Source organism: Grammomys surdaster, unplaced genomic scaffold (genome assembly GCF_004785775.1).
Source record: "Grammomys surdaster isolate TR1022 unplaced genomic scaffold, NIH_TR_1.0 654, whole genome shotgun sequence".
Taxonomy (NCBI): domain Eukaryota; kingdom Metazoa; phylum Chordata; class Mammalia; order Rodentia; family Muridae; genus Grammomys; species Grammomys surdaster.
The window spans coordinates 497847-506187 of NW_021605073.1; the positions used below are offsets into that span (position 1 = coordinate 497847).

General features: G+C 40.3%; 1 pseudogene; it reads right to left on the reverse strand.

The window, feature by feature from the left end:
- Window positions 1-3897: 3897 nt before the first annotated feature.
- On the reverse strand, window positions 3898-4972 carry LOC114633424 (annotated as a pseudogene).
- Window positions 4973-8341: the final 3369 nt, after the last annotated feature.

Sequence of the window (8341 nt, forward strand, 5' to 3'; positions counted from 1 at the left end):
TAATATTTTTAATTGTGAGCCTAGCCTTTAACGGCTGAGCCATCTCTCCAGCCCCAATTATCCATTCTTATTGGAATTTTTCTGTGCCACAGTCTGCTTAAGATATAACTGAATTCCCAAATATTGAAAAGATATTGCCTTTGAATCTTTTCTGGAGTGACAAGCACTCTAAAATTTTTAAACTCGTTGTATGAGAGCAAAGGCTTGTAGTAAAACTCCTTCAGAGGAATCAGCTAACAAAATATCCATATAATAAATAGTATACACTGAAAGATTCGAACTCCTAACTTCTTGTACTGAAGCAGCAACAAAATTTCTTAAATAAGGCTATTAGCTACTTCTTGAAGCAAAACTTTCCAGTCCAAAATTACAAGCAAACTCACTAAACGCAAACCTCTCACAATCACCAGAATGTAAAAGAACAGTATAAAACGATCCTCCAAATCTATAATAATTCTATATGCATTTCTCGGAATGGCAGTTAGAGTAGGCAACCCAGGCTATAATGCCTCCACAAGTTCCATAGCCTCATCAACCCTTCGGAGGAAACCATGTAACAATCTCCACCTGTCGAACTTTTTCTTAATTAAAAATACATGTGAGTTAAAATCCTAAACCTGTGATCTAACTCCTATTTGCATCCAATGGAAAAGTGGCAGTTCAACTATATTTTTAAGTTTCTTAAGCAAAACCAATTTTTAACAATGTAAACAATCCGTTTTCTCTAAAATCAACACCAAGTAGATTACTTTTGTTACAAAATTTTTCTGCCAGTTCTTACACATGAATGCATGATAGTGTAGCTTTTAATATCTCATTAAAGAGACATTGTTTTAAATCTTTTATACATCTAGTTTTTTAATGACTCCAACCCTGAGTTACCAGTTTTAAACCAACTTTCTGTCACCAAAGTTGCAAATTTTTAATCAAACCCAATAACTTATAAGCCAATAATCTATAACCAAGACATGTAGAACATATTTATACTTTTAAAACCAATTAGAAACAAAAATGAAATGGCTACACATCTTATATATTTAGACCAAACAAAATTTCTTGCTTTTTTGCTCTAATTTCAAGAGAAAGACACCTTGTCACAATGATTTTTCTAGGGCAAAACAACTCTTAGCTTCCTTAAAAAATCCAAAAAGCTACTGGTCTCTTTTAAAAATGGCTTATGCCAACACTCAATTCCTGGAAAGGCTTTTTCAGCTCAGCTCAACTCTTAGCTACAACTAACTTATCAACTTCTGCTGAGCATATTAAGACTACCTTTAAAACCAAGTTAAACTAGCCCAAGCCTAAACTAGCCTGTTCCTAATGGCGACATGGCTACTAGTGAGCCAGCTCCTAACGCAAACATGGCCAGCTCCTAGACCCCATGTAGGTCCAGAGACATCAGGGACATCTAAGAAACATCAGGGAAAAGTGTCTGGGAGCTGAGCCACAGTTACCGTGTCAAGGCCATATTCACCACATACTAGTTTGTATGATGGTGACAATAAAATCAATCAGATGTGAAAAAAATTGCAATGTCATTACTAAAGTTCGTTCAAAAATATTGTATAGTTATTTTATATAGGTGTTCCTTATATCACTTTATGGCTATATGATAATTCCTATTCTTGTTTTAAAATGATTATTTCCATTTTTCAAGTTTTAAAAATGTTTTCATCCATTCTTCACCCTTTTTCAGAGAAAGGTGTTCCTTTCACCTACTCTGATAGGGCCTTTGAATCATGACTGCTCTGATTTCCTTGTTTTGTTTCTGTCTTAGATTATTTTAAAAGTTTTATCACATAATTCAGATTTTTTCTTTTTTATTGAAAATATTTTTATACAGTATATTCTGATTATGGTTTCTGGTCCTCCAACTCCACCCATTATCTGTCCACTCACCCAAATCCACATCCTTTCTTTCTCATTAGAAAGCAAACAGGCTTCTATGACTGTGCTCCCCCACCCACCCACACCCACCTCACCGTTCTAGCATTCCCTTACACTGGGTCATCAAGCCTTTACAGGGCAAAGGGCCTCCCCTCCCACTGATGCCAGATGAGGCCATCCTCTGCTATATATGCAGCTGGAGCCATTGGTCCCTCTTTGGTTGGTGGTTTAGTCTTTGGGAGCTCTTGGGGTGAGGGGTCTTTTTGGTTGATATTGTTGCTCTTCCTATGGTTGCAAACCCCTTCAGCTTCTTCAGCCCTTCCCCTGACTCCTTCATTGAGGTTCCCATGCTCAGTCCAATGGTTGGCTTCGAGCATCTGCACCTGTATTGGTCAGGCTCTGGCAGAGCCTTTCAGGGGACAACTTTATCAGACTCCTGTCAGCAAGTGCTTCTTGGCTGGCATCAGCAATAGTGTCTGGGTCTGGTGACTGTATATGGGATGGCTCCTAGGTGGGGCAGTCTCTGGATGGCCTTTCCTTCAGTCTCTTCTTTTTCTATAGACAGGAGCAATTCTGTGTAAATATTTTGGAGATGAGTGGTTGGCCCCATCCCTCAACTGGGGGCCACGCCTATCCACTGGAAGGTCTCTACAGGTTCTCTCTGTCTTTTGTTGGATATTTCAGCTAATGTCATCTCCATTGGGTCCTGGGACATTTTAGTGGCTATTCCCAGTTCCTCACCCCTGACTCCTACACACCTCCATTCAATTTTCTGACCTCTGTATTCCTTCCCTCTCCTCCTACACCTGATCCTGCACTCTTTTGATAACATTTAAAATGTAAATAAATAAAATAACCAATTAAAAAGTGAATGATCAACAAATAGAAAGTGTACAACAAAATGAGAGATGTGTACATTGTGCTATGACTACCTGAAGCTTCATATTCACAGGACATAAGTACATCATAGAAATTGTGGAGAAAAATCACAGCCAACTAAACATAAGCTCTTATGCACTCATGTCCTGTTCAGGCATGTCAAAAAGAAGGATTGTTGAAAACAGCAGTTCTCAACCTTCCTAACACTGTGACCCTTTAATACATGTTGTAGGGCTGCCAACACCCCCCCCCAATTTTTTTTTGATCTTCAGGAATTATTTAGATGAGAAAGTTGTCTATCTCAACAGGAGGGGGAAAGGAACCTTTTAAAACATCTATAGAAAAGTGGTCCCCAAACCCTGACCCCTCAGCACAGCTTATGCCTTGCTTGTCCTTCAAAAACCATCCAGATAGCCCAAAGAGCTGGTGCTGACCTCCAGGCGGCTGTGTGCTTTAATTCCAGTCAGAACTGTACTATGCAACAGGCACACTGACACATTAACGTGCATCAAAGCCAACAGCCCCAAATGCCTTTCCAAAGCTGACAGCCCATAGTACTGAGTATATGAAGCTTTGCAATGTGCACCATCTGTGACCTTGGTCCTATGATCCTGGTGGGAGGACAGCAGCATTTACCAAGTGGTACTGCCTCAGTGAGGCTGCTGATAGCAGGAGCCATTGTGTGAAGGCCACAATATCAATAGTCTGCTCGTGAGGCACTGAATGACAGCACTAGTCTCTGTACAGGCTCACTTCCACACTGGTTCAGTGTAGAGCTGGAGAAAACTGAGGCTGAGCCCAAGGTCATCCTGTAACTAAATTTGAGAAGACAGTGGAAGAAGCTTCTTACAAAACTGTCATTTCAACTTTAGTGCTTTCTAAAAATTGCTGGGTTTTATAAACATGTCTTCCAGTAAATCACTGAGTCTGTCAAACAGTGCGACCTCCCCCAAAGGATTTCATGTAAACCGTTAGGTGAGTCTGGTGGAAAGGAGCCCTGTAACTGCAGGTGGCCAGTTACATGCTTAGGCTGTGAAATGCTTTGGTGAGGACTGCATAGTTAGGAACATTTGGAAGACGTGTGGTGCCATCGCCGCAGAGGTGATGTAACCCAGTGGCAGATAGACCTTCTCAAGAGTCTGCCTCATCTTTAACAGTGGTAATTCTGTCGATAGACTTGAGGACTTCAGCAACAAGGTTCAGTGTCTCTGCTCCAGATACCAGCTGCTTTATGGATGTGTGTGCGCTGTTCATGACAACATGGAGGTTCTGCCAGGCCACATTGGTGTCCTGCTTCACCACAGTAAGGTTGGCACCCTGGCCTGATCCAAGGGCTTTATTTTCTCGCTTGAAGTTCGCACGCTGGGTCTGGAGCAAATTTATTTTCTGTTTTGGTTTCATGACATCATTTTTTTTTTTTTTTGCTTTACAGCCTGTTTGGTCATCAGTTCGAGGCTCTGTTCGACTTGCTGGACTACTGACTCGAGGCCGTGGAAGTCACTCTCCTCCTTGATCATCTTTGCCTCCAACTTCCTTTCGAACATCCTCACCATTTCTATTTGAGTTTCAGAGAAGCTCTGAATCTCATTTAGCTTTCTTCTGAGCTTAGAGTTTTCATCTTTCAGTGCTTTTGCAACTTACCTGCAATCTCTGCAGATGTCTGTCTCCTAGGGATTTTCATGAGCTGCAAAGTCTATATTAGAACTCCCAGGTGGAGATGCTGGGGAGATCCTGAAGTCAGTGTCACTCAGCATCCATGGGGCAAAGACTCGGGACATGCCAGCTCTGATGCGTTGGAGAAAAAAAAAGGAAAGGTAGGTGCAACAGGGCGATGAGTTCTGTGTGGTTCTGGAGGAATGACTCTGCTCCACCGCAGAGGGCAGATAGGCTCTATTCCATCCATCTTCATCCTCTTGTAGGTTGCTGGCTCTTGTTGGGTCTTCAAAAAATGGCGGCTGATATTCCAGGCCATATCCCATGGGCTGAGAGGCAGGGGAGCTGTGATCTAGTCCCAGTGCGTGCCTCAAGGCTTCCTTTGGGTAAGTTTGACTGGTGGTCATGTCTTCTTTTGACAGGCCGAGGCTCTTGGTTTTCAAAAACTCTTTGAAAGAAAATGGATTGGCTTCTTCAAGGTCTTCAAGTTTGTCACCGTTGGAACCATGAGGCTCCACGTTCACGATAGTGGGGGCACACCCTGCAGCTGCATAGCCCTACATCACTGTACCCTAACCTGGCCACGAGGCCCCATGGCCCACCCTGCCTTATCGGGAGCTGCCAGCCAGAAGCCAACACCGAACGCCAAGTTATTTTCATTACAACTTCATAACGGTAAGTTTGCTACTGTTATGAGTTATAATGTAAATATTAGCGTTTTACAATGGTCTTAGGTGACCCCTGTGGGGCACCCCATTCGACTTGTAAGAGTAGCCAAGAAATATGTGATTAGACTGAAGGTTCTCTCCATAAAATGAAACAAATACCTGATGCTACTTGGGTGACCAAGTACCTGAGACTAGATAGTCCATGGACCTAGGGTAAAACCAAAACAGTTCTACTAAAAGAACATAGCAATAAAAATAACTCCTAATGACATTCTATTACACCCATAGCTCAGTGCTTTGCTCAGCATTTGTCAGAGAATTTTTTTTTCTACAGCTATGGGACTAAACAAAGAGACCTATAGCCAATATTATTCAAAAAGATGAGAGACCTTTTTTTGAGAGTTTTTGAGAAAACACTCAGCCCTAAATTATTCCCTGTAGTGTTCAGAAAACCCAGAAGAAGAGGAGGCAGAAAGAGTGTAAGATCCATAGGGGATTAAGGACACCAGGGAAACAAAGGCCCTTTAAATCAACTGAGCAAGGCTCATATGAGCTCACAGAAACAGAGGCAGCTTGCACTGGGCCTGTATGATCTGCACTAGTTGGTGTATTATCATATTAACATAGGCAGAAAACTTTCTTTTTCTTTTTTTTTATATTTATTTATTATGTTACAGTGTTCTGTCTGTATGTAGGCCTGCATGCCAGAAGAGGGCATCAGATCCCATTATAGATGGTTGTGAGCCTCTATGTGGTTGCTGGGAATTGAACTCAGGACTTCTGGAAAAGCAGCCAGTGCTCTTAATCTGTGAGCCATCTCTCCAGGCCTGGCAGAAAACTTTCAATGAATCAAACACCTTTTAGTATTATCTTACACATGATAGTTTACTGATCATTATTGACCATTGAACCTTTGCAATCTATAGTTCATTTCACGATAAATTCATTCGTATGTCTCCATCATGGAGATAATACTAAAAGTGTTTGATTCAATGAAAGCTTTCTGTTTATGCTCCTCCTTTATCTTTTCAGTTCTAACACAGTCCATCTGTCATCCTCCTGTAACTTGGAACAAAATTATCAGAATTATGAACAAGGTAACAATGAAAAGCAAGTCCATATGTAGCTACCTCACAAGCATCTCTCCAGCCCTCATTTTCCTCCTTGAAATTGACTTTCAACTTGCCTTTTTGTTTATTTTTCTTTTTAAAAGAGGTTTATTTATTTTATGTATATCAGTGCTTTCTTTGCATGTACACCTGCAGGCCAGAAGACAGCATCAGATCCCAGATGGTTGTGAGCTATCATTGGGTGGTAGGAATTGAACTCAGGACCTTGGGAAGAGCACATAGTGCTCTGGACTATTGAGCCATCTCTCCAGTCCTTTGTTTAGTTTTCCATCATGGTCCTAGCTCCACCTATCTCTAAAAACCATCCCCTTGCCGTTTGTTTTTGTTCTTGACAAATTTATATTTCCAGTAAATCTTTATTTCAATTGTCATTTAAGATCCCAAGTTCAATTTGAACTCTCCCAAGTTTATGACTTGAGCTGTTAAATATATTAGTTATCAAACCTCATCGCTCTAATAGTGTATTACCTTTTTATTAGAAATTGATGACATTTGAGATGCTCATAAATTACACTTTCAAGGGATACAGATCCCATTGTTACAATTGTTTAATTCTCTACTTTCTCTTTTCTTAAGAAACCCTTTCTTACCTGGTTTTATTGGTCTGAATTCTGAAAAAAAAAAGGAATCGGAAAAGAAATCAAATACTAAAATGAAAACAAAAACAAAAAAACCCCCAAAATCTAAAATGTGTTGGGTTTCTATTAATGGTGAATGTTTTTCATACATTTGATTTCTGATAACCATAATGACTCTATAAGGTAGTCATTTTTATAAATTCACAGGTGAAAAGCTTTCAGAAAACTAAAGTTACTTTAGTTTACATAAGGGAATACTATGTATACCCTTTGAATTGAATAAAAAGATAAGGATCCTTTTTATACTCATGTGTTTATTTATTTGAATGTGTATTACCACTCGTATATACAAACATATATCCATATATGTATAGAGAGAAGTTTATTTGACTGTATTACTTATTCAAAACCTTTAACTACATACTCTCTAGCCAACACAAATGGTGTGGATCCAGTCAGGCTACCTGCAGTCTCCTTCCTAGCCACACCCTCACATTTGGGTTGTACAAGCCTTGCAGCTGCTTGCCAAGAACCATAGTCTCTTTCTGGCCTAGCTCCTTCTCTTCGGAACTCAAGAAATCCCAGCCTGGTCTCTTCCAGGGACCTCTGGCCACCATGTGTGACTTGGAGACCCAGATCCCTGTCTGCTGTTCTACTGGTACTCTCCTGTTGCCCTTTTCTGTCCTGAGACCCTGGACCAGTAACAGTGTCAGAGGAAACTTGTTCCAGACTCCTTGACCAAACTGTTTAAGGTACCAGACTGCAGCAGAGACCCAGAATATCTGGATGGAGGCTCTATCCCAAAATACCAGAAGAACAGAAGAAATAGACATCTCAACCTCACTATGAATTAGCACCCATCTAAATACTGTAAGCACTTCTGAAAGAACAAATGTGTCTTGCACAAAAAAGAAAACGTCAGCCAACAAACTAATCCCAGATGTGCAAATCCCAATACAGAAATAAGGACAAAATAAAACCTAACTAACATATCACTCTAAAAAGTACAAAAGCTATAGTAATAGCCTCCAATGAAAATGACCCCAAATAACTTCCAGATAAAGAGTTAAAAAGAATATGATTATAACTATGATCAAACAACTCAATGAGGACCAAACAAAGAGATTATAGAAACAAGGAAGTTAATACAAGACATAAAAACAGAGTTTGAAATATATTTTTTTAAAAAGTGAAACAATGCTGGAAATTGACTCAGTAAGTCAATCAAAAACCTGAGTGGCAAGCCTGTTGGATCATGTTGAAAACAAAGAATCAGGGATGAAAAAAAAATAAAGGAACTGACTTTTTCAATAAAGATGAATGAGAAATTTTGAAAAAGGACGTGGAAGACTTTTGGGACACTATAAAAAGACCTAGCCACATCAGGTGGTGGTGGCACAGGCATTTGATCCCAGCACTTGGGAGGCAGAGGCAGGTGGATCCCTGTGTTCAAGACCAGAGCAAGTCAAAGCTACACAGAGAAACTCTGCTTTGAAACACACACACACACACACACACACACACACACACACACACACACACACAC